This window comes from Lagenorhynchus albirostris, chromosome 19, assembly GCF_949774975.1.
Source record: "Lagenorhynchus albirostris chromosome 19, mLagAlb1.1, whole genome shotgun sequence".
Lineage (NCBI taxonomy): Eukaryota > Metazoa > Chordata > Mammalia > Artiodactyla > Delphinidae > Lagenorhynchus > Lagenorhynchus albirostris.
In genome coordinates this window covers 49,885,759-49,912,150 of record NC_083113.1, presented here as the reverse complement: position 1 = coordinate 49,912,150, position 26,392 = coordinate 49,885,759, and the positions used below count along the sequence as shown (strand labels likewise).

Genomic DNA, 26,392 nt, shown 5'->3' with positions numbered 1-26,392 from the left:
ATAAGGCCCTAGAGATAAAATGGTCCTCCAGCCCATCCAGATCCAGTCTTATTGTTGAGTGAAGAATCCATTATTTTGTTCTAGCAGTATTTTTATATGTGTACAAAAACAAATTTGAAAGGATAATCACCATATCTCAGAGCAGGAAGGTATAAAATTATAAGGGATTTTCACTTCCCACTTTATACAATTGTATCATTTAAACATTTGAAAGTGAGCATATATTAGCTTTAATAAAACAATAAAATATCCCGCATTGAAAAATGTCAATTTCGTATTACTTATTTATGTCACCCTTTGCAATCATCATGGATAATTTGAGGTGGACTCTCCTACTTAAATGTTTTCCTCCATTGGATGAATATTTAAAGTTCAATAATAATAATGCTGTTACTGGCAGTGTGCTCCTCTCCCCAATTGAACCTATTCCCTGAACCAATACTGTGTATCATGTATGAGATATTTGATATATGTTATCTCATTTAATCCTCAGTACTTTCTTTGGAGTGGATGTAACTATCACATTTTAGGGATAAGGTAAACAGAGGCCTTAAAAGGTTAAATTATTTAGTCAAGCCAAGTTGGGATTTCATGGTCCCCAATTCCATGCCTCTTCTGCTATTCCACACCACCTCTGTTCTACTGTGTAGTGTTCATATTAAAATGCAAAAACATGAGCAAATTTCCAGAATGCAAGGCCACAGTCATTTCATTATTCCTTTGAGATAAATCTAATCTGGTCACAAAAAACTCGGAAGGTGTAGATTGCATAATGATGATGGGTGAGGGCCACTGTTTTCACAGATCTCTCCATCCCAGATTCGTTTCCCCGTAGAAGTAGTAAAGCCAGTCGGCAGCATCACTCTTCAAAGAATTAGAAAACAAGGAGCACAAAATCATTTCCAAGTCACCTGCTGCCAGAAAATAAGATTTGAATGGATTTTCTAATGTTTCAAAGTACTTCCTTGCAGATAGATAAGAAATTCATAAAACCAGCCATGAGAGTTATATTGCCTGTAAGTGTAAACAGTCATGATAGAAGAATGACTGCAAACACCCAGAGAGCCTTTTAAGAGGAGACGGATAATAGGTTATACATCTCAGAGAGGAAGAAAAAGGCCCCTTTGATCATTCTCATGCAAATCCCCAGTAGCCGACAGAAAGCTGCTTTAGGTTGTGCCGTATTTTCTTTTTAAAATGCGTATGGAACAACTAGCTTAGAAGTAATGATGTCCTTTTGAAGATGTTTTTTCTTAAATTGGAAACAATTATGGGAGTTAGACTCTTCCTTTTTTAAAATAGAAATTTCTCTGTAACTCATCCGCTGGAAAATTCCTTCAGAGGCGAAGAGAACACAACAATGCAATTAGCTTCTGGATTTGTTTATCACAGTGGCTTAGAGTCCCCTCTCCTTTCTCTCCATCTTGTATGTAATCAGAAAAAAGAGGCACAAAACACCAGCACCAGCTGCCTCATTTCCTATTCCTTGGATTTCAATAGAGGCACAAAAAATGGTCTCCTGACTCAGCTGAATGAGGTAGAACGTTGCAGTTAAGAACCTTTTTTTGTTTGTCTGTTTAATTTGCTGCGACCTATTTCTCCAAACACAATTCCTTCCTGGTGCCCTTGACTTCTCTGGCCATTGTGATGGGTCACCGGTGGTCAGATCACGTGGGATCCCTTATTGGTTGCTTCCCTCTGGCTCTCTCTCCAATTGTTTGGAACAGTGATATAATTCTGCAGAGTGTAGTGGCACTCCCCAGTCAGATGGGGAGGTAGGAGCATCTTTGCCCAAGTCCTTCTCCCAGCCTAGAATGCCCTACTCCCCTTCCTCCACCAGTATCTTCAAGGTACAGCTTCAGTGCCACCTCTCCCACTGACAGACTCCTTCCCACCATCAGGCATTGCAGAACTTTTCAGAACTTTCACAAATTTAATCACCAGACCCACAGAAGAGACCAGGACTTAATTATTCTCTAATTATTTTTGGGCAATGTAGCTTAGAGTTATTTGTTTCTTCATTAATTGAACACCATCCTTGGGGTCCTCTGGCGGATGGATTGAAGATGAAGAACACACAGTCCATGCCCTTAAGGACCTGCCAGTTTCCTGGCAGTGGCAGACAAGTCAGCAGCTTTCGCAGCCGGGTAGGAAAACTCCCCTCAAATTTGAATTGTTCCAAACTGAACCTTGTCTCCTTCCCTCAAACTTAATGGCAACAGCAATCAGTCCCGAAGTGACTCAAGTCCATTCCCTTGGGGTCACCCTTGCCTCTGCCTTCTCCCCATTCCCAGGTCCAGTTATTAATGACCAACTCAGCAATCCCAGAACCTGATGAGCACCCCTGGGCCTTCACCCACACTGGGCCTTCTGCCTGAATATTCTTCTTTAGTTTGGTGAGATCAAGAGAAAGGAGTCTGTGAGGACTAACGCAAAGTCTAGGAAAAGTTTGCATGGGACCTATATGAGTTATGACTATTATTATTTGAAAAGGCAGAAAACTCAACTCAAGCTGCCTTAAATAATCAACGAACTTTATTGGCCAGTAGGGAAAGGGTGAGCCTTGGTCCGGGGCTCCAGTGATCTGACCAGGATTCAGTTTCTTTCTCCATTTCTTTTTTTCTTTGGTGCTTACTCCAATTTCTAGTAGTCTTTCCTCTCTCGTCCCCAAGATGGTACCAGCAACTTCTTTGGCTACATATGTCCTGCTTCTGTCCAGAGGGATCGGAGAGGGTCTGTTTCTCAGAAGTCTGCAGAAATTTCATTGATCACTGACTCAGGTTGGATTATGTGTCCACCCTGAACTGACCACTGTGGCCATGAGAAGGGTCATTTAGAGTGGCCTATGGCAATACAGATTCACTCTAGACTTGGAAGTGAGGTTAAGACTACCCAAGCCATAGCAGGGAATAGTTTTTCGAAGAAAGTTCGGGTGCTGCAGCCGGTAGGGAAGTGGGGAGGCTGAGAAAGCAGTAAACAAATGTCCCTTCTAGGGCCCAATCCATGCATGCTTTGATGGCATGATGCAGGTTCGGACTGAGTGATGGCAGCTGTGGGAAGCCAGTGGGATCTTAAGGAGTCCATTCTTTTCAGATTTCTCTCTCTTAATTATTGGAAAGAATAGTGATGAAGGGAAAGGAGAGATTTTAGAAGCCAGTAGAAGGTTAGAGAGTATGATAATGTGTAAAGAGTATGGCAGTCCTTTTGGGGAAGAATTAAACCAATCTGTGTCATGACAAATGGAAAAATCAAGGTTAAATAAATCCAACAAATGAATACATGACTGTGTATTAAAGCCTTTCTGTCATTCATCAAGGAAGAGCTGAGTATTAGAAACAAGGCACTTGTTCATTGCTCTTTGCATTTTACGTATGGACTTGAGAGTAAATGAATCCGTTTCATACAGTCTAAGGCAATTAAGAAGGAAGAGCCCCCCCAAGTGGCAGATGATGTAGAAACATTGTGCTCACCCACCTTACCACTCTGTTGTCCTAGAGACTAGTAAATTAGTTAACTGTCTAAATGTTATAATTTCTCCTCAATTTAGTTTTATTTAAATTTTTTTTATTTTTAAAGATTTATTTATTTATTTTGGCTGCATCGGGTCTTAGTTGCAGCACGTGGGATCTTCGTTGAGGCACACGGGATCTTTCCTTGTGGCATGAGGGCTCTTTGCTGCGGCATGCGGGCTTCGCTCTAGTTGTGGTGTGCGGGTTTTCTCTTCTCTAGTTGTGGCACGCGGGCTCCAGAGAGCATGGGCTCTGTAGTTTGCGGCTCGCGGGCTCTCTCGTTGAGGCGTGCGAGCTCAGTAGTTGTGTCGCGTGGGCTTAGTTGCCCCGCGGCATGTGGGATCTTAGTTCCCTGACCAGGGATGGAACCCGCATCCCCTGCATTGGAAGGTGAATTCTTTACCACTGGACCACCAGGGAAGTCCCTCAATTTAGTTTTATTAATGAAGGAAGTATAGATATACTTCTTTAAACAAATATTTACAATCTGAGGGGACACTAGAACATCAGAGTATTAGAGCTAGCAGGGACCAGCCAGGATGACTTATCTGGTAGATGAGAAAACAGATTGGGAGAGAGAAGTGACAGGCTGATGCCATGTGGAGAATCAGTGGCTAAACTATCGGTCTTTGAATAGCCAGTCTGGGGGTTGAGCCTCCTTGAGGACTCAGGCCTTTGTTTTTCTTCCCCTCTCATGTAAGATCTCAGGGGCAGCTCCTGGAAAGTATTAAGCTGGAAAAGATGCCTGGGAACCAGTGAGTTCTTCTTCTTCTTCTTTTTTAATGGCTTTATTAAACTATAATTGATATGCAAAACCTGCACATATTTAATGTACATTAAATTTGATGTGTTTGGACATATATGTACACCTGTGAAATTATGATTCCACTTATGTGAGGTACTTAAAATTGTCCAGGGTGGAATGCCTTTTATGCGGTCATAAAGGCTGTTGTCCTAAAAAATGACCAGTAGATGGCAGAAAAAATCCATGTACCTGGTAAGGAGGCACCTGTTCCTAAAAGTCTGAAGCTCTGAGTATCTGTTATATCAGGAGATCAGTTCTCTGCCTGGTGAGTATAGAGACTTACGGAGCACTTTGATACCAGCCCACCCCCATGTCAGTCCTCCAGATCTTTACCTCTTTCAAGAGTCTGATGGTTAATCTCATTCTTCTTTTCATTAAAACATATTAGGAGGAAATAATCCACTTGGAAAACTATTTTATAAAAGGCTTGAATGACTGACCATTAGGTTGTATTTCATATTTCCTACTAGAATTTTCTTGCGTTACAGTAGAGATTATTTGACAACCCAAAGTGATGAACCTCTGATGGCCTGAGTGGTGTCTGAAATAGTTTTGGATGAGGCAAAGTTCACCTGCCACTGAAATCGAATCAGTGGAGGCAGCCAGGTACTTCTAGTAATAATAATAACGTATATTTATTCAGCATTTATCATGGGCCAGGTACTATACTAAGCACTTTGTATTAGTAAACTTATTTAATATTCACAATAATCATATGAAGAAATGCATATTAAAGCTGTTTTACAGAAAAGTATACAGAAGCCCAGAGAGTTTAAGCAATTTGCTAAAGGTCATATAATTAGAAAAATGTAAGTGATTTAAAAAAATGTATTTCTACTACACGGAATTCACAACATTGGTGCTTGATGTCAGCCTCGTTAGGGCTTCATGAATGCAGATGAAAAGTGATTGTCTCTTTGGCCCTGTGATGCGTGTACTAAAATCTTCTGCTCATCACTGGACCACTGGAAAGAATGAATCTGGGAAACTGATTTAGCTGGACTTTCCTGAGTAAGGATGAGCATAAATTCTTAAGGGAGGATTGTGGCAATGTCAAGGCGGATGTTAGCAGAGTATTTTAAAGTGGGACTTTCCTGCCAGCTCCAGGTTACATGGCCTTCCTTAGTGCCATGGAATAGTTAAATCACACATCCTAGCTGCTTTGAGATGCCCGCTCAAGTCTACCCTCCATCTCCTTTGCAGACAGAACACATCCAATGTGATGTGTTTCTCTGTTGTATAACCTGATATTCAAGAACTTTATGCGGGATGTCAGCACCCCTGGAACAGAGTGAGTTTTGTCAGTGATGTCGTGTGTTGTGTCACAGCCCTCTGCCTCGCAAACAGCCTCCCTATTCACTGGCCCATCTCCTAACACTTGCTGCAGTTGTTAGGATTCTGGATTGAAAGTAAGAGAGCCCACCTCGAGGCAGCTCATTCAAAAAGTGGCTACAAAATCAGTTCAGGTGTACCTCATGGCACATAGGATGGGAAGGAGCTGGACTTCAAGTGTGACGGAATCCAAACCTGGAAAGATCCTGAGATCTCTTTCTCTGTCCATCTCCTGCCCCTGCTTATGCTTCTCTCTGTACATATTCATTCATCTTATTTCTTAGACCGGAACTTTTCCTGCATCTTCATAAATATCCTGGCCACCCACAACTCTAAAATCCTCATGTTATGTGTTCTGCCACACAAGAAAATGTGACTTGTTGGTCCCCTAACCAAGTTCCTCACAGAAATATATGATGGGCTTCTTCTGGGACATTATTATGCAAACACCTTAATTTTTCTTCGTCTCAGGCCATGGCATGTTTTAGAAGTTTGTTTTACTTTTTCATCATAGTGGGGCTTTTCTTGCTTACTTTTAGATAAGGCTGTGGCAGTTCTTCCAATATAACCTGTTAATTTCAAAGGACTTCGTGAGTTGGCTGTAATTCACATTCTCAGAATTGGGAAAATCTGTGTCTTTTGAGATAGAAGCGTTCCTTTTTCTTTTTCCTCCCCCCCCCCCCAAAATATGAGAATGCTAGTTTTTCAGGTGCCATGCAGCTCTTTGACAACACACAGGCTGCTTTAGTTGTTTTCAATGAACATTATCGGCAGCTGCTCAGCTGTGAGAATGCTATTTTTTTTTTTTTAATTTTCGGGGATGATGGAGAGCCCCCTGTAAGCTGTGCACCCTGAAGCTCGCAGAATCACTGATGACCTCCTGGGTACCAGGGACGCCCCTTGCGACCTGCAGGGGGCGCAAGCACTCCTCGTTTCTTTAAGCACGTGAACAGGTGAAGGCTCCGGTGAGAGTGTCAAGTGGGCACCATCTAAGTTTGGACCGCAGTTTCCTCTTTGTATTGCCCTTTCTCCCCTGCATGCTCACGCTGGTGTGATGGGAGGTTGATCTGTGGAACTTGTCCAGTTGCCAGATCCTCACAGAAGTCTCTAAGCTGTCTCTTGGTGTCTCAGTCGTCATTCCAGTCACCTTCCCTGCCAAGCTGATATAAACGGAAGATTAGGAAGATGGGCTGGGGTGCGCCCTGGCTCTTCCCGCTGCGATTCTCCACCTGCACTCCAGCCTTTTAGAGATTTTCCAAGACCATCCTTTAGGAAGAATGCAGGCTTTCAGAAGACAGGCAATCTCTTTCCCTAACTAGATGTGTCTGCTTATATAGGAAACTGGCTTGAAGAGTAGGAAAGAGAGTTGATACAGGCTGCAAGGAGAAAGGAAGATAGATTGTGGTGGAACCCCACAGTAATTCTGGAGGATTGTGGTGGAACCCCAGTAATTCTGGAGGATCAAGGTCATGAATCAAGAAGAGTCTACTGAAGAATAAGCTGGTCTTGAGTATCCTCACCGGCTTTATCTTATAATAAATAGTTATTATAAATTCCCTTTCTCATACCGTAGAACAAAAATCAATTCCAGGTGGCCAGTAGACCTAAACATGAGACGTAAAACAAGAACGGTTCTAGAATATCATTTAGGAGAATATCCTCATGACTCGGTGGCTGACAACAGTCTCTTGAACAGGATACACCCACACACCCATGTGCCGTGTGCCAACGCTCTGCAGGACCAGGTGTTTTACAAAGTTTGTTTTCCACTCACACAATCCATTGAGGTAAAAACAACTCTCCGCTTTTGAGTCTCGGGAACTTAAAATTCCACATCTGACAGGTTGCCGGTTTTGCAAAGCTGATGAGTATGTGATGAGAAGTCTGATTGGCGTTCTCATCCAAGCTCTCACCCCAACCCACAAGTTGGCTGCAATGATATTTGTAGTTAAAATCAGGGCTCTTTTCAAACAGAAGTGTTAGTCTCAAATTATGAGAAAAAAAATCTAATGTTACAAAAAAATCTAATGTTCCTTAATCACCTATCATGCCAGGGACTAAGTGAGCTCATTCATACACACGACCTTGCTCAATCCTTACGATGGTCCTACGAGGCAAATATAATTGCGCCCATTTTTATAGCTGATGAAATGAATTGATAGAGAAGTGAAACGTCCTCCCCAAGGTCACAAAGCTAGCAACCGCAGGAGCCAGGATTGGATGCAGAGAGTCATCTTCATTTACTATCCATGAAGCAAAAAGGGTAGGGGATTATTTGGATTAGAAATTTTCCAGAACATACGCTACCCACTGCTGGCCTCCATTGTAGGATGACCTCAGTTTTCCTTCCATGGAACCGTAGGGTTTCTATGTACCTTCTTCTCAATAGCCAGGCGAGTGTTTATTTTCCAGTTAGACTCAGATGTGTTTGGGGCCAGATTCATTTGGCTTTTGGAAATGTTTGCTGAGTGATTTTAAATGGCACGTCTAGCCACGGGGGTATAGGTGTTCTGTGCTTGATATTTCAGAGTAGTGATCAGTGCTTCCTTGTTTTTCTTTCTTTCTTTCTTTTTTTTTTTTTTTTGGCCGTGCAGCATGGGGGATCTTAGTTCCCCCACCAGGGACCAAACCTGCGCCCCCTGCATTGGAAGCACGGCGTCTTAACCACTGGACCGCCAGGGAAGTCCCGATCAGTGCTTCCTTTGGAAACATTTAAATTTTCAATTTTATCAGACATATAGAATTGGAATACATATGGAAGAGTACAGTGGGGCAGAGTATAATATCTATTTTGTTGTTTCAGGAAATATTTCTTTATTGTCCAAAAACATAAAAAAATAAATGTTCAGAAGCAGAGAGAATATCATTGATGAAGATCAGTTATCCTACTCTTTGACTCAATCCTTTTTATTTTTTGCCTTCCCCTATTTCCCTCCAAGATTATGCACAGACTTTTCTGTGAAATCTGTTTTTCATTCAGTCTCTCTCCCTCCCTCTCCTTCCCTTCTCTCTCTCTCTCACTCTAAGGGCCCAACACTCAAGACAAGAAGTAGATGCAGGTTTGACACTAGCTTGAGGGTGGAGAGGGCCATGTGAAAGTTGTGAGAAGGAAATGAATTCGGCTGCCTCTTCCCCTCCTGTAATCAAGAATTGTAGAAAAGATGCTTCCCTAACATCTGGGAGTGGACTTGGTGGGCAGTGATTGCCATCTCTGTGGGATAGCCTCAAATACAATAACATAAACTAACCTCAGAGAGAGATGTTGAAACAGCAGGTGGAACCAGAAACACCCAGCCTTGGAGCTGATAAACCCAGTGGTGACTTTATTAGGAAACAACCACATACTGTAATAGGATAAACCCATCCATGACTTTTTTTAAAGAAAATAATGGTATCACCTTATCTTGTATTTTAAATTATTTTAGGTGTTTTGTTGAAAGTCACGAGTGAGTACAGCTCCTTTGAGAAGCGGTTTATCCTGGATGGAGAGTTAGAGAATAATAAAGTTATGCAGCTGCTAAAATACTTATTTAGAAGGATGGGATCTAGATGTGAGACGTTTAGGAACTTGGGACTGCAGGTTTGGGGGAGGGTGCTAACCTGTAGAATTAATCAGATTCTTTCAATTTCAGCTTACCTCAGGGAGAGGCAAAGTACGTTCAGATGTTACCTGTGAGGAAGGACAGCTAACAAGTCACAGAATGCCCGAAGCGGGCAGTGTCCCTGGATCCAGAAACTTCAAGCAGTAGGACCTGGGAGAATATGCAGTCTATGGAGTCTGTGGCAGATAAAAGACAATGAATTTCTAACATCAGACAGCTTCAGTCTGATGGGTGGGCACCAGAGCTAAGTTTAAAGAGTGGTGCCTAAAATACCACTTGCTGGTTCCGTGTATCCATCCTCGATGAGGGGTCTGTTTCTTTAAGTCTTATTTCACATCTTATTTAAGGGCTAACATAAGAAACCGGTTATGTTAGTTCAGAGTTGAGTTCTAGTTTTTTACTAAAATGAATTTTATTCAACAGCAACAACAATAGCAATGAAACAGGAAGATCTGATGGAAGGAATTAGGTTTGAAATTAGATATCACTGGAGTTTAAAACCTTAAAAATGTTTTTTCCAATTTTATTGTGATACAATTGACATATATCACTGTATATGTTTTAAGGTGTATAGCATAATTATTTGACTTACATATGTCATGAAATGATTACCACAGTAAGTTCAGTGAACATCCATCACCTCATATAGATACAAAATTAGGGAAAGAGAAAAAAATTATTTTTCCTTGAGGAGAAGTCTTCGGATTTACTCTCTTAATTTTCATACGTAATATACAGTAGTGTTAATTACATTCATCATGTTGTATATTACATCCCTAGTACTTATTTATCTTATGACTAGAAGTTTGTGCCTTTAGAATGCCTTCATCTAATTATCCCTTCCCCCATCCCCCTGCCTCTGTTAACCTCAAATCTGATCTCTTTTTCCATGAGTTTGTTTGTTTGTTTTGGAAGTACATTGACCTACAAAGTTTTGAACACTTCCTGGTGAACAGGACAGTGATTCCATGTTATTATACATTTCAAAACGTTCGCCATGATAAGCCTAGTTACCATCTGTCACCATACAAAGACATCACATGATCATTGACTATATTCCCCGCACTGTACATTTCATACTGTGACCTTTATTTTGTAACTGGTAGTTTACACCTCTTGATCCCCTTCACCTGTCTCTCTCCTCCCCTCACTACCCTGTCCTCTGGCAACCACCTGTTTGTTCTCTGCATCTATGACTCTGTTTTTGTTGTGTTTGTTCATCTGTTTTGTTTTTCAGATTCCACATATAAGTGAAGTCACGCAGTATTTGTCTTTCTCTTTCTGACTTATTTCACTAAGCATAACACCCTCTAAGTCCACCCATGTTGTCACAGATGGCCAGATTTCATTCTTTTTATGGCTGAGTAATATTCGGTGTGTGTGTGTGTGTGTATCACATCTTCTTTATCCATTAATTTATCAATGGGCACTTAGGTTGCTTGAATATCTTGGCTATTGTAAATAATGCTGCAATGAACCAATGGGTGTGTATATATTTTTTCAATTAGTGTTTTCATTTTCTTCAGATAAATACCCTGGAGTGGAATTGCTGGATCATATGGTAGTTCTCTTTTTAATTTTTTGAGGAATCTCCACACTGTTTTTCATAGTGGCTGTACCAATGTACATTCCCATCAACAGTGCGTGAGGGTTCCTCCTTTTCCACATTCTCGTCAACACGTGCTATCTGTTGTCTTTTTGATGACAGCCATTCTGATAGGTGTGAGGTGATATCTCATCGTGGTTTTGACTTGCAGTTCCCTGATTCTTAGTGACGTTGAGCATCTTTTCATATGCCTATTGGCCATCTGTATGTCTCCTATGAAAAAATGTCTATTTTGGGTCCATCCCATTTTTCAATTGGGTTTTTTTAAAAACCCAGTTCTTTGTGTATTTTGGATGTTAGTGCTCCTCTCTGTTTGTGGGTTGTCCACCTGGGGGTGTAGGTCTTGACTATATCACATCACACTCCTCCTACCCATCTTGTTGTGGTTCCTTTTTTATATCTTTAGCGATAGAAGATCTTTTATGCTAGTCTTCTCATCAGTAGTTGTTCTGTAAATAGCTATTACTTTGGTCAGCCGTGGGAGGGGGTGAGCTCAGCATCTTCCTACTCCACCATCTTGGCTGCCCCTCCTGGGGTGTGACACCTTGCTTTGCCATTTCTTAGCTGAGTGACCTTAGTCAGATGACTTAATTATTTTGGTTTTCAGCCTTCTCAGTTCTAAAATTGGGTAATTGATATGTAACCTTCAGGGTTGTTGTGAAAAACAAGTGAAATCCCTACTTCAGTGCCTGAAAGTTTGTGTGCAGTCAATAAACAATTGTGTGTAAGTGAATATTACTTCAGTCTCTTGGTTACACACATCAAGGGATTTATATTTACCCCTACTCCTTTGTCCCTGGCTGGCACTAACCTTTTTAATAAATACAGAACTTACAGGTATAGAGTTCATAAAGAAACAACCAATTTTTTGTTAACTTACTTTGCAGATGCAAAGCATTTTAGGAATAGTAGATTCAGTGCTTGCAGCTGCAAAACTTCCATTAAGTTTTATGTATCGTCCTCTTCTCTTCCCTTGATGAAATAAAATGCTAGAGATACGTATATTGAGTAACAATTAGAATTAGTGAGAGACAATGACCAAGTCTTTAAAACTCTCAAATAAGAGGAAAGTTGGCCATCCTTTGGGAGGAAAGAAAGCCCTCCTTTACCTCAATTAACAGGTGAAACCACCAGGATTCTGCCTAAATAACAAAAGTAATTGAAGTTGCATTTATATGTCACAAGAGAATCTTTTTTTTTAAACATCTTTATTGGCATATAATTGCTTTACAATGGTGTGTTAGTCTCTGCTGTATAACAAAGTGATTCAGCTATATGTATACATATATCCCCATATCCCCTCCCTCTTGTGTCTCCCTCCCACCCTCCCTATCCCATCCCTCTAGGTGGAAACAAAGCACCTAGCTGATCTCCCTGTGCTATGTGGCTGCTTCCCACTAGCTATCTATTTTATATTTGGTAGTGTATATATGTCCATGCCACTCTCTCACTTCGTCCCAGCTTACCCTTCCCCCTCTCCGTGTCCTCAAGTCCATTCTCTACGGCTGCGTCTTTATTCCTGTCCTGCCCCTAGGTTCTTCAGAAACTTTTTTTTTTTTTTTTTAGATTCCATATATATGTGTTAGCATATGGTATTTGTTTTTCTTTTTCTGACTTACTTCACTCTGTATGACAGACTCTAGGTCCATCCACCTCACTACAAATAACTCAGTTTCATTTCTTTTTATGGCTCAGTAATATTCCATTGTATATATGTGCCACATCTTCTTTATCCGTTCATCTGTCGATGGACACTTAGGTTGCTTCCCTGTCCTGGCTATTGTAAATACAGTTGCAATGAACATTGTGGTACATGACTCTTTTTGAATTATGGTTTTCTCAGGGAATATGCCCAGTAGTGGGATTGCTAGGCTGTATGGTAGTTCTATTTTTAGTTTTTTGAGGAACCTCCATACTGTTCTCCATAGTGGCTGTATCAATTTACATTCCCACCAGCAGTGCAAGAGGGTTCCCTCTTCTCCACACCCCCTCCAGCATTTATTGTTGGTAGAGTTTTTCAGTGATGGCCATTCTGACTGGTGTGAGGTGATACCTCACTGTAGTTTTTTTTTGTTTGTTTTGCTTTTTTGCGGTGTGCGGGCCTCTCACTGTTGTGGCCTCTCCCATTGCGGAGCACAGGCTCCGGATGCGCAGGCTCAGCGGCCATGGCTCACAGGCCCAGCCGCTCCGCGGCATGTGGGATCTTCCTGGGCCGGGGCACGAACCCGTGTCCCCTGCATCGGCAGGCGGACTCTCAACCACTGTGCCACCAGGGAAGCCCCTCACTGTAGTTTTGATTTGCATTTCTCTAATGATTAATGATGTTGAGCATTCTTTCATGTGTTTGTTGGCCATCTGTATATCTTCTTTTGAGAAATGTCTGTTTAGGTCTTCTGCCCATTTTTGGATTGGGTTGTTTGTTTTTTTTGATATTGAGCTGCGTGAGCTGCTTGTATATTTTGGAGATTAATCCTTTGTCCGTTGCTTCGTTTGCAAATATTTTCTCCCATTCTGAGGGTTGGCTTTTCATCTTGTTTGTGGTTTCCTTTGCCGTGCAAAAGCTTTTAAGTTCCATTAGGTCCCATTTGTTTATTTTGTTTTTACTTCCATTTCTCTAGGAGGTGGGTCAAAAGGATCTTGCTGTGATTTATGTCATAGAGTGTTCTTCCTATATTTTCCTGTAACAGTTTTATAGCGTCTGGCCTTCCATTTAGGTCTTTAATCCATTTGGAGTTTATTTTTGTGTATGGTGTTAGGGAGTGTTCTAATTTCATTCTTTTACATGTCGCTGAGAATAGATGCATCTTTGAGGACAAAATTTAAGGTGTACTTTGAAGATAACTCAGAGATATTAGACACAACATCAAAACTTGATTTCCTATGGGACAGCTTGAGTGAGAACTCACTGTAGTAGTGTTTAAAAAGTGAAAGCTTAGAGAAATCCAGGCCATCTGCTTCCTCTTAACTCCTTTTTCCCAGAGCTCAGCCCTCTGGCATGGAGGTAAGATCTTCAAGGTAGTGGTAAATTTCAGCTCTGTGTTTAACTGAGCTAGCTGGGAACCAGGTCAATTGTAGTTGTTCCTTTTTCTTTTTTTTCTTTTTTCATTTTCTTTTTTTTTGCCACACCACGAAGCTTGCAGGATCTTAGTTCCCTGACCAGGGATCAAACCCAGGCCGGCCCTCGGCAGTGAAAGCGCAGAGTCCTGACCACTGTACTGCCAGGGAATTCCCCAATTGTAGTTTCTTTTTTTTTTTTTTTAATTAATTTTGATTGGAGTATAGTTGCTTTACAATGTTGTGTAAGCTTCTACTGCACAGCAAAATGAATCAGCCATACTTATACATATATCCCCTCCCTTTTGGAATTCCCTCCCGTTTAGGACACCACAGTGCATTAAGTAGAGTTCCCTGTGCTCTACAGTAGGTTCCCCTCAGTTGTCCCCAGTTGTAGTTTCTTACAAAGACAAAGCTGATGGCTGAATTTCAACCATTTTATCTCTTTATTCTGTGCTTCTACGGTTGATACTAATATTTACAGCCAGATCCCTACATACGTTTTACAGTTGCTGAATCAGAATAGTGACATAGAGGGCTGTGGCCGCAACGAATGAAAAATGACTCCCCGTAGCTTACATGCAAAAGAAAGTTATTTCGTTATAACCAGGTTAAAACCAGTTATAACCAGGAAGATGACTGGTTAGCTCAACAGATTGAAGGGAGAATTGAAAATCAGTCAGGCACAGTGTCAAGGCAGCTCTAAGAGTCCAGTAGCAGGTGCGATTGGTCATTCTTCTTTGGAGACAAATGAGAATATATAGCGATGGCTTAGATCCACCTTCATTCCCATGGTGCGTCATTTCTCTTGAGGCTCAAGTTCTGGGAAGTGGAGTCAAATTGTCCTGAATGTCCAGTGAGGAGGGGAAGAGTGTAGGGCACTATGATTGACACAATGAAAGGCATTGATCAGTTTTGCAAGGAAAAATCAGAGCGCTGTTACTTAAAGAACATTGGAAGTATTCTGGGCAGGCAAGACCTGTCCCTACAAGTGACATCTCGCTGGCAGGTAATGATTTTACCCAGAGTGGAGCTTTCCCAGTAAATCAGTTGCTAATGATGAGTGAAGTGTAATGGCAGCTAATTATCTGACTGACACCTCACTCCTATTAGAGCTTAGCAATGGCAGGCCAATAGCATAGGTGACGTTACAAAAAAGGGAAAAAGAGGAGAGAGCAAGGAAGAAGAGGAAGAAGGAGGGAAGAAGAAACAGTGGCTCAGATCACAGCCGCCATAACCCAGTACAGTGCCCTTCACATAGCTCTCTCATCATGCCACGTGGTGGCTGGAAGGGCAGGCAGGTAGGACCTATCCCCAGAAAGAAAACCTTTCATCTAGATCAGCACTGTCTGGTAGAAATATAGTGCCGGCCATGTAAGTAATTTTAAATTATCTTATAAGATACACTAAAAGAAAAGTAAAAAGTAACAGGTGAAATTAATTTTAATAATTTGATTTCTTCTCTCAAAATATTTTGAGGTCAATGTATAATTAATGCAATATGTGAGTGAGATACGTTACCATTTCTTCGTGCTAAAGTTTTGAAATCTAGGGTGTTTTTTATGTTTACCGCACCCCTCAGTTTGGACTAGCCCCATTTTAATAGCCACAAGTGGTTAGTGGCTACCATATTGGACAATAGAGGCTTAGACGATTCTGGCATTCTGGCATTACTTTGAAACATCAGATCACTTGTATAATTATTGTACAGTTGTACCATAGTATCTGAGGCGTGCGTGAGGGCCAGGTGTCCTGGTTTTCTTTCATTTTAAGCAAAAGTAAAGGTAAACACACTTTACTTCCATTCCATGTTTACTGAGCTAAGGTGGTTGGTTTGTTTTTCTGATTCACGTTTGTCGTTTTTCCCAGTTCCTCTTCTGAGGAGTAATCAGTGTTCTGTGAAACTTCCGCAGAAGTTCCTTGGAGACAAAAGAGAGGACCCTGGTACCTATGAGGAACATGAGTCCAGGAGACAATCAATAACTTGTCCAAAGATTTGCCAGCTCGGTGGTTGCTGAGCTGGGATTGCAGTCTCGTTTGCTTTCTCCACACTGTAGCCCTGAGCTTTGTCTCGCATCAGACCCATCTCACTTCTTTGCTGTTGACCTTGGTGTGTAGCTTCCTGGACCCTGAACCTCCAGGAGAGGATGGAGATGGTCAAAGGAGAGCCGCCCTGCCCCGTGAGGGTGAGGAACTAAATCAGGGGTAAGAGGAAGCTGCCTCTGTTTAGTCTGCTCTGTACAAAGGTGGTCACTTACATCCACGTCTTTAAAAAATTTATAGGCTAATGACTACATGTTTGCTGATGTGAGCATTTTAAACCTCCAGTTTCTTGGTTACAGGGAAGCTTGGAGAATGACTCTGTTTGTCTCCATCAATGGTTTTCCCTTCAAGCTCATAGGCCGGTGTGGATCATTTGTTAATTTTTTTAAACAGTAGCTTTCTTGTCATTATGACAAAAGTACATGCTTAATGTAGGAAATTTGGGGAAAAAATAGGTCTGTGTCACAAACAGAAATAAATACATACATACAATACATACATATGTAAATCAATAAATAAATGTCACCTGTTTTCCTAGCGGTTGGGGCAGGGGAAGAAGCTCAAAATTTTGTATTTTGCTATATTTCTTTATGGTGTTCTTTCAAGATATATGAATATAACATTTATACAGTTTATTGTTTCAATAACAATGAGAGCCTACTGTACAATTGGTTTATCACTTACTTCTTTTTACCCTTTGCTTCACTGCTTCCCATGGTAGATTTTGATTTCTGATCCTTCCCCTGGGTCACCAGGATGGCTTCACATAAGTCCTTTCTCTCTGGCCTCGTGATCCAGCTGTGCCCTGGGTCTCCATGGAGGGAAGGCATAGACCAGTGCTCACAATGTCTTCTGGGCTCAGCGCACCTGTGGGACAGGCCTGGCAAAGGAGGAAATTGGGGGACCACAGAATCGACCAGCCACTCTGACTCCCATTGGGTTCCCTGAGGAGCCCCAGGACTGAGTATCCCAGTAGGTTAATATTTCTGAATGTACAAAAGTCTGTTTTCGTACAGTTGCAAATATAGCAAGAAGTATGTCCAAGGGCTTCTGTGAATTTGGAAGAAGGGTGTTCACTACGCTGGGGCTCCACCAGAGGGGGGACTGGAAGGAAACAGAGTTCAGGACTGTGAACCAATATGTGTTCGTAGCCCAGTTTGCGGTGGGCAGACACAGTCACGTGAAAGCTAGGACCATGCCATCTGGCCAGCAGATGCCTGGACCCTTCTAGCCCCACAACACACACTCGCCCCATCAGTCCCCAGAGAGGCTTAGCAAGCAGACAGCGAGGGCTAGCCTTCACCTCCTTGGGGATACAGAACCCAGATGGGCCTTGGGAAGAGGAGCCGGTTGTCCAGGTGGTAGGTGTGTGGGCAGTGGGAGGTCATGTTGATGCATGTCTGCCCCCATGAGTTAATGCTCCTACTTTCCAGGCACATATGGTTGGAGCAAAGAGTTCACTTCCACTGAGGGAGAGACCCTTAGTTTCCTTCTCACCCAAATCGGGAAGCAATTGATGGTATTCTTCCCACTAGCAAACACCGAGAAATTTTTCTTTTACTAGCTTTTTACAGATGCCTTAATTGACCTACTCCCAAAATTCATCCTAACACGTGCCGGTGACTACAACAGAGAAGCAGGGGGAGAGAGATTTTTCAGCCTGCTAATGTATGAATAACAACACCTCTTTTTTTCCCCCTTTACTTAAGAAATAAAGTATACTGTCTACCAAGAGAGAAGATGACAGGCGTGTATGCAGAGATAATTGCATGAATTTGCCTCTCTGTTTGTCTAGTGAAATCAGCTCTGTTTCAAAGAAGATTTTTTTTTAAATGCTTTCCCGGAGTTACTTTCCTCCTGTTGATCCCCTTCTGATGGTTGACAGTAAGGTTTGCCAGTTTCCTTTTCCCAGAAATGTTATGCTCACATCAGGATTCTCTCCAGCAGTGTTCCTACAGAGCTCTTGACTGTTTTTTCCTCCAGCCAGGCCAGTCTGGTTCTAGAACCAGATCAAGCATTCTGCCATTTACACTCTGTCTGGCTCTGGGCAAATCACACCACCTCTGTGAGCCAGATTCCTCACCTGCAAGGTGGGGATGATTCTCTCGACCACACGGGTGTGGTGTGGATACAACGAGGTCGTGATGGTGAAGGCTCCAGAGACAGTGCACGGCTTATAAAAAGCACCAATCAATGTCATCGTCCATCTCTCCTGCCCCACGGAATAATGATAACAATTCCTACCATTATTGAGCACGTGGTGTGCGCCAGGCATCTCACTGGCATGTTCTTGTTTAATCCTCAGGATGTGGGAACAGTCTGACGAGGTGAGCATTACAAGTCCTTTTGCAGATGAGGAAAATGAGAGATTTAGGGATTCAACTCTGGTCCATTCACTATAAATGAGGGAGCCAGAATTTGATGCGTGTAACTTCAGAAGGGATCATCTCAAGCCCCGCACTGGAGTTCTTCCTCACAGGGAAGTCTTATTGTCTAAAACATCGTAAATAAGCTTGCTCGTGGGAGGTGTGTGTGTGTGCGTGTGTGTGTGTGTGTGTGTGTGTGTGTGTGTGTGTTTTACCACTTGGGAATAAAATGTGAGTACATGTTAGGCACTTAAAATTACTCCTCTTTGGGCTTCCCTGGTGGCGCAGTGGTTGAGAATCTGCCTGCCAATGCAGGGAACACGGGTTTGCGCCCCGGTCCGGGAAGATCCCACATGCCGCGGAGCAACTAGGCCTGTGAGCCACAGCTACTGAGCCTGCGCGTCTGGAGCCTGTGCTCCGCAACGGGAGAGGCCGCGATAGTGAGAGGTCCGCGCACTGCGATGAAGAGTGGTCCCCACTCACCGCAACTAGAGAAAGCCCTCGCACAGAAACGAAGACCCAACACAGTCAAAAATAAATAAATAAATAAATTAAAAAAATGACTCCTCTTTTCCTACCCGGTGACGCTGCTGGTTTCCCATAACTCTGCACTCCAGAGCACGTGGAAACCAAGCCCTGCCCCAGGTTCCCTCCTTCCTGGTGGAGGACTCCCTTTCAGAGTAGAGGGACCTAGAATGCCACGTCCTCTGTCCCTCAGAGGCACCTGACCACTCAGTCCCTTGTGATGCAAACTCAGAAGCTCACTGGAGAGGTTGTACCACCCCTGCAAGCAGCATCCACTCCTGTGTCAACTTAGAAAGGTAGTGAGCCAGCCCTGGGAGACAGTCCTTCTCCTCCTTATCAACACACGCTGCCTGTCAGTTGCCGCTTTCTTTGAAAATAACCAATTTATTTTCATCATTATATTGATGCATCCTGCTTCCCCTGCCACAGCAATGCTCTCGGACTCCTGCTCTTTGAATCCGTGAATTACTTCTTAGGCCAGGTCCTGGGCTGGATGCTGGGGAATCAGTGGAGGCCAAATCAGGTTATGTGAGGAATGCCACACTCTCTGGCCAGGAGAACAGACAGTAAACAAAATATTCCATATAAATTGTTTGCAAGAGAACTACCTGCAGTTAAGAGAAGTGTAGAATGCTATGCAAACACAAGACGAGGGGGCCTAAGAGGACCTGGGATGTAGGAGTAGAGGGGTATTAGTTTCTCGTTGCTGCTGTAACAAAATATGCGTGGAAGCTTAAAAAAAATCTTAAGGTTCTGAAGGTCAGAAGTCTGAACTGGGTCTTACAGGGCTAAAATCAAGGTGTTGGAAGGGCTGTGTTTCTCCTGGAGGCTGGAGTGGAGAATCTGTTTCCTTACCTTTTCCATCTTCTAGAGGTTGCCCACATCCCAGCCAGTAATTACATCACTCCAACCACCACTTTTGCAGTCATATCTCCTCTGACTCCCCTGCCTTCTACTTTTCCTGGATCACGACCCTTGTGATTTCTTTGGGACCAGTGAGATAAGCCAGGATAATCTTCCCATATCAAGATTCATAACTTAATTGCATCTCAAGATCTCTTCTGCCCTGTAACATACTCACAGCTTTCAGGAATTAGGATGTAGATCCGTGGAGAGGCCATTGTTCTGCCTACCACCTGGAGTAAAAGAGGAGTTGAGGAAAAAAACCAGGAAGAGAAAAAGCATTTAGAAGAATACACACGGGATAGTAGGAGGGAAGCAGGTGTCGTGGGCAGCAAGGACCCACCACCCAGAGAGAGTGCCCTGTGGAAAGGTCCAGAGGTGGGCAGAGATGTGCTGCCTGGACCCGAAAGAGTCCTGGGTTGGTGTTGTAGGGAGAATGAGAGCACATGAGATCAAAGCAGCTGGCAGTGGTCCACTCATGAAGGACTTGGCTCTGCTCTGAGAGGCCTAAGACGGAGGACTTCAGCAGGGAAGGGGTGGCTTCACATCCAGGCTTTAAAAGATGACTTCGGTGGTGTCTGGGGGATCACATTAGAGGGGGGCAAGAATGAATTCCAGGGGGCATGGCAGTGAGAAGGAAGAGATCATTGTGGCTTGTCTAGGATGGTGGGGTCAGATTCAGGAGATATTCAAGAGGTGGATGAAGGTGAGGTGTCAGGGGCAACCTCAAGGCTTCCGGCATGAACACTAGGGTGAGGTTGTCAGGGGCAACCTCAAGGCTTCCGGCATGAACACAAGGCTTCCTGGCATGAAGACAGGAAGCTTTGAAGGAGTGAAGGTGTGTGGTGGGTTCAAGAATAAAGTTTTGGACCTAGCTTGAGTTACCAATATGACATTTAAATTGAGCTGTTGAGTAGGCCTACTGGTATGGCATAAGTCAAGGCCGGTCCTCTTTTAGAGAGATTTATTCAAGCAGTATGACAGGCTACAAGGAGATAGGATTTGGAAGCAAAGGTTTACGTGAGTCCTGTTTTTCCATCAATGTTCTGTATGACTGGGTCAAGACATATAGATCCTCAGAGCCCCAGTTTCCTCATTTTAAAAATCATTAGTAAAATTTCTGTCCTGCTGATAATACCAGATTGTTCTGAAAATCAAATGATAAAGTAAATATGAAAGTGCTTCGTAACTTTTAAATGTTTTATAAATGTTATTTTAATGTTTTTTTTTAGTAGGATTAATGATTCAGGTACATAAAGTAGGAGGGGGCATATTACCGTTATTGATTACAAAATCATCTTAATCGCATTGTATAGTATTTTGTCCACCTTCTCTCTCCATGGACTAAATAATTCCACTTCCCATATCGTCTTTGAGATTCCATATCCTAATCATTTGATCATCTCTGTGGACAGAGCTGGCCCTGGACAAAACTGCCAGGAGAGTGGGGGGGGAGGCGGAGTCCTATGATGCGGTGGCGGGAGAGGTGACAGGAGAGTGCTCATTGGAGAGGAGGTTAGGAGAACGTTCCTGAAATGTTTACTGTCTGTCAGCACCTCGCAACTGCTTTACAACATGGGCGTTCTTTTCCCATTTTACTGATAAGGATGCAGAGTGTTCGGGGCGTTCATTGACCTTGTGGATGGAGGCTGGTGGGTGATGCAGCCCTCAGCATCTGGAGTCCACGCTTCCCTCCATGCCCAAAGCCTCCTGGGAACAGGAAGAGTGGGACTTTTGTGCCCCGTTGTTCCCTGGAGGTGCTCATTGAGCTGACACTTTTCCGGTTTAAAAAAAAGAATCTGACTGATACTCACTGAGGTGTTTTTGACTTCACTGTGAGCTCCTCAGCCCAGAACAGAGCTCTTTGAAAATAGAAACTCTCCGTGTTAGCCATATTTATGGAGGTGATCATTTTGCCATGTATACAAATGTTGAATTATTATGTTGTACACCTGAAACTGATACAATGCTATATGGCAATTAGACTTCAATAAGAAAAAAGAAAATGGAAGCTCTCTCTTTTATTGTTGTTCTTTAATATTCTGAAGCTTCTAGTAGGTGTGCGATACAATTTTTTTGTAACTGAATAAATGAGTCCTCTCAGTGTCATTTCTATTATAAAAACGATTCAGAAATGGCAATGGCTCCCTTTGGCAGTATTTCAGATGGAGAGAAATCCTGGAAGAGTAATTGACGGTGTGCATTCTGTAATCTAAGGGGTCATCCTCCAATCTGGCTTCCTACTTCGTAGACTCATAATCCTTACTGACGCTGGAGCTCTTCTCTGGAAGGCACCTCTCCAAATTCTGCGTCTGACCCTGCTCTCATCCTTGCTTAGCACAACGAGGCCCAAGTTCCTAGCCTGCCCGGGATACAGGGTGGTATTTCCTATTTGCTTTCTTTCCTCAGAAAAACAATTCAGTGCATGGAACAACAACAACAAAACGTAGCAGACACAAGCATTTTCATTTGTAGTGGCAAAGTCTGGGATATATGCCTTCTATAACAATTAGGCTTTTTGTTGCCTTCGATCTTCAGTAATATCTTACACCTTGACATGATTTCTGATGTGACATTTCCCTGTAGAGATGCGAGTTAAGATGTTGGTACTGACTTTGCATTTGAGAGGAAGTTGTTACCGCAGCACTTGCAGTTTAGAAGATATAGGAAAATAAGTCATCTTTGCATGATTTATTCCCAAAGCCCATTATCACAAAATGCCCCTGATAATTCAGGTTCATATTAAATTTCTACCATTCAGAGAAAGGACAGTTTGGGCAAATAAGTGTTCATTAAAATTTATTTAGAGGGAATATTTTCCATTAGGGTGTTTCATTATTTAAGAAGGAAATAGAAGCCTAGGCAGTAATGCATAATGCTCACACCAACATGGCGTTTCAGATAAATTACATGTGGATAAGGGTGAATGTGTTTGGGTTGGGAAGGCTGAGTGATTCTAGCAGGTACTGTAGTTGCATAATTATAAGCCAGGTTGAAAGAAGTTGCTGAAAAACAAGGATGAGCCCAAAGAAATCCACCAACAAGCCAATAAAAAATTATTCCATGCTGGTCTAATTTTTGTTCCTTTTGAAACTGAGGGTTGGGGCCTCCGTATCGGTGGAGCTGGCGTGTGTGCATTACTGTGAGTCTGTGGGTGGTTAAGAGGCTAGACAGGCAATACAGGGGGTGAGCAGAGAATAACGGGCACCCTGAGGGATACCGACCCTAACTCAAGGCACCACACTTCATTATTTTTAAGGCAAAGGAAGGATGGCTGGGGCCAGATGTGGGGTTTGGCTCACCAGTGAGCAGCCAGGACATTTCAATAACCACACATCTCTCTTAAAGAGCTGCATTTTCACTCACCACCGAGGCTTGATAATATTCTTTCACACAGCCTCAGGGAAGTTCTCAAGGTGCCCTCTTTCTGCGTCGAGGAGGTCCTTTGTGCAGACGCCTTGGATGATTTCCCTTCCTCTCAAAACAGGATCTGGTACCACTTCCATGTGTGTGGGGGGATGTTCCCCACACCAGCCAGCGAATCTTGGGACACCAGCTGCGTGTCTTACAATTCAACTCAATTCAGCTGCTTGGAGACTGCATCATATTCCACGAGTTAAGTGTTCAGTCCTACAAGACTGTCTGATCAGGCCTCCCAAGGTGGCTGCTGTCTTGCTCTCTGTACCTCCCCTGCTTCACCTATACTCTACTCACGTGACCGACCTTCCTACGTACTTACCGTACTTACCCCTGCCCCAGCTAGTGATTGTTCTAATCTTTTTTTTTTTTTTTTTTTTTTTTTTTTGCGGTACGCGGGCCTCTCACTGCTGCGGCCTCTCCCGTTGCGGAGCACAGGCTCCGGACGCGCAGGCTCAGCGGCCATGGCTCACGGGCCCAGCCGCTCCGCGGCATGTGGGATCTTCCCGGACCGGGGCACGAACCCGTGTCCCCTGCATCGGCAGGCGGACTCTCAACCACTGCGCCACCAGGGAAGCCCTGTTCTAATACTTAGATCAGAACATCTCCACCTGTTAGCTTATCAAAGGGGCCAGGAGGGGCCTCGTGCCCCTTTGCTAGTTTCCCTGGTAACCGATGAGCCCACCCGATGTCAATTCTCCCTATAACTAGGAACCTCCCTCTCCCCTGGGAGCGAAGACTTCTGCCACATCCTGCATGCCGCCGGAAGCCCACGGTGCGATATTGCTCCAGGACCTTGCTGCAGATGTGTAAAGTCCCTCTAACCGTTAAACCACTGACGTCTCTGTCTCTGACTCCAGGCTCTTTCTTTCCTCTTAGAGCTGGGTAAGTACCGACCTTGCAGGCCTGCGGGGTGCAGCCCAGCAAACACTCCTCTCCCTCCCTCTTCCTCCTTCCCGCCCACTTCAGATGCAAGTTGCAAGGCCAGTTGGTTATCTGTGCTTCTGACCTACTGGCTAGAAATCAGGGGTTCCCAAGAGCCCCTCCTTGGGTTCAATTAATTTGCTAGAGTGGCTCATTGATTTTAAGAGAAACATTTTACTTACTAGATGAGCAGTTTATTATAAAAGGGTGTAACTGAGGAATAGGCAGATGGAAGAGATGCACAGGGCAAGGCGTGTGGAAAGGGTGTGGAGCTCCCAGGACCTCTCCAGGCCTGCCATTCTCCCAGAATCTCCACCTGTTCACCAACCCGGAAGCTCTCCAAACCCTGTCCTTTTGGGGGTTTATGGAGGCTTCATTACATAGGCAGAAGCACATAGGCATGAATAATTAAATCATTGGCCATTGGTAATTGGTTCAACTTCCAGCCCATTGTTCCCTTCCCGGAGGTTGTTGGTGGTGGGGGGATACTGAAAATTCTAACCCTCTAATCATGTGATTGGTTCCCCTGGCAACTAGCCCTCATCCCTAAGTTACCTAAGGGCTTTACAAAAGTCACCTCACTGACATAGTAAAAGACACCTTTATCCCTCTTATCACAGGAAATTCCAAGGCTGAAGACCAAATACATATTTGAAGAACCTCAATTAATACCAAGCCAAACAACTACAGAGAACACCACACCCAAGTACATTATATTCAAACTGCTGAACACCAAAGATAAAGAGAAAATCTTAACAGTGGTTGAGCTAGCTGTGCGTTTTGTTGTTGCTCTGGTTACCCTCAGTGGACCCCCAGCTTTGAATCCTTCCAGCTTTGCCTTGTGCTTGAGATGGGGACAGGTTGTCAGAGGTTTTCTCCATGTTCTCATGCCCCCCGCCACCCCCTCAGCTTTAGGCTTTCCCTCTGAGCCAGAACCTCAGAGATCATTGTTCTGCATGGTCTTGCCCCATTCTGTGTGATGGACAGTTGATCTTTGTAATTGATCCTCACTGGCCCCATTGAGGTGCGAAAGGGTATTCTCTGGTTTTCCCTCTTAAGCCTCAATCTTAGGCTTCTGTTGTATTCCTGGGGCTCATTGGTGGAGGTTACTCAGTGATTCTGCCACTCCTGCAAAAATAGAGAATTTCTAATGATCTTAGCCCACATGGTTTCCTGAGACTCTCCGAACAGTAGTGTGAGTTGTGCCCTCCTTTCTTTGCTGCAGTGGGTCTTTGCCTGTGTTCTAAGTTTGGCAGTTCTTGCCACCCTTTCCTCAACAGCTTAATGCTTTTGTTCCATGGAGGAGGAAGATCTGGGTGGGGATTTAGGCTTTCTGAACCACCCTGTTCTTCATCTTGCTTCTGATGTCCATAAAGAATAACCTGTGAGTTGGTACAAACTCCCTTTATATCTGAATCTCCCAGGGGTTCTATACTTTCACACTTGCCTAAACTGGTCTTCAGCAAGTTGTTAGAATTTTTAGCTGAAATCTTGCCCACTTGTGTGGCATATGTGGCTTGACTTGGTGAAGAAAGTAGAATGATCGTACTCAAGGCAAAGTGCTATCCGTATCAAGCCTTTCTCTGATTCCGGGGAGTGCAACCCATGCTGGGGGAAGGAATTCTTAGCCAACCTTGGCCATGGGGTTAGTTCTCTTGGTCTAAACTCACTCTCTGCACCTAGCACCAATGCTAGGCAACTACTGCTTTCAGATAGTTCCTTTTCCGGGAGCAGATGGCTGTGGCCCAAGCTGCAGATAAATTCCTAAAACTGTATATTTATGTTATGATTTAGCAAATTATGTACTCTTTAAGATTAAATGTGGTAATCCATTAAATTCCCTATGAAACGTCATAACCTGTGGATACGTGCAGAGCAGAAGGAATCTTCTCAGCCCCTAATTAGGCACGTGTGCATTCAATAAGTTACCCCAAATTGCAACTCACACAGGCTAGAGCACCGCAACTGATCTTTCTGGGGGAAATGTATTTGTAAGATTTACTCTGAGGTCCAAACTTTAGAATAAGGGGAAAGTACTTATCCTGGGAGAAGAGGGATCCCTTTCAGTACATTACCAGGACTTGTTGGCTGTTTATATAATAGCCGTTACCCCCATTTTGCTTTTTAAATATCCCAGGTTTTTCTCAGGTACCCACCTTCTTTGTTATGGTGAAGTTTAATCACATTAATTTCCCTTGCTAGGAATGGGTTTAGGAACAGACTTAGGAAAAATTATGACCCAGGAGGTGAGGGGTGTGTGTGTGTGTGTGTGTGTGTGTGTGTGTGTGTGTATGAGGCAAAGGACT

At 43.4% G+C, this 26,392-nt stretch overlaps 1 long non-coding RNA gene across 1 annotated transcript in view; it reads left to right on the top strand.

Moving 5' to 3' along the window:
* Positions 1-24,847, top strand: part of LOC132509579 (uncharacterized) — a 69,503-nt gene extending 44,656 nt beyond the window's left edge. The window contains exons 3-4 of the long non-coding RNA XR_009537064.1: positions 23,874-24,047; positions 24,707-24,847. This is a non-coding gene — a long non-coding RNA (uncharacterized LOC132509579). The remainder of the gene's footprint in view (positions 1-23,873; positions 24,048-24,706) is intronic.
* The last annotated feature ends 1,545 nt before the right edge of the window (positions 24,848-26,392 follow it).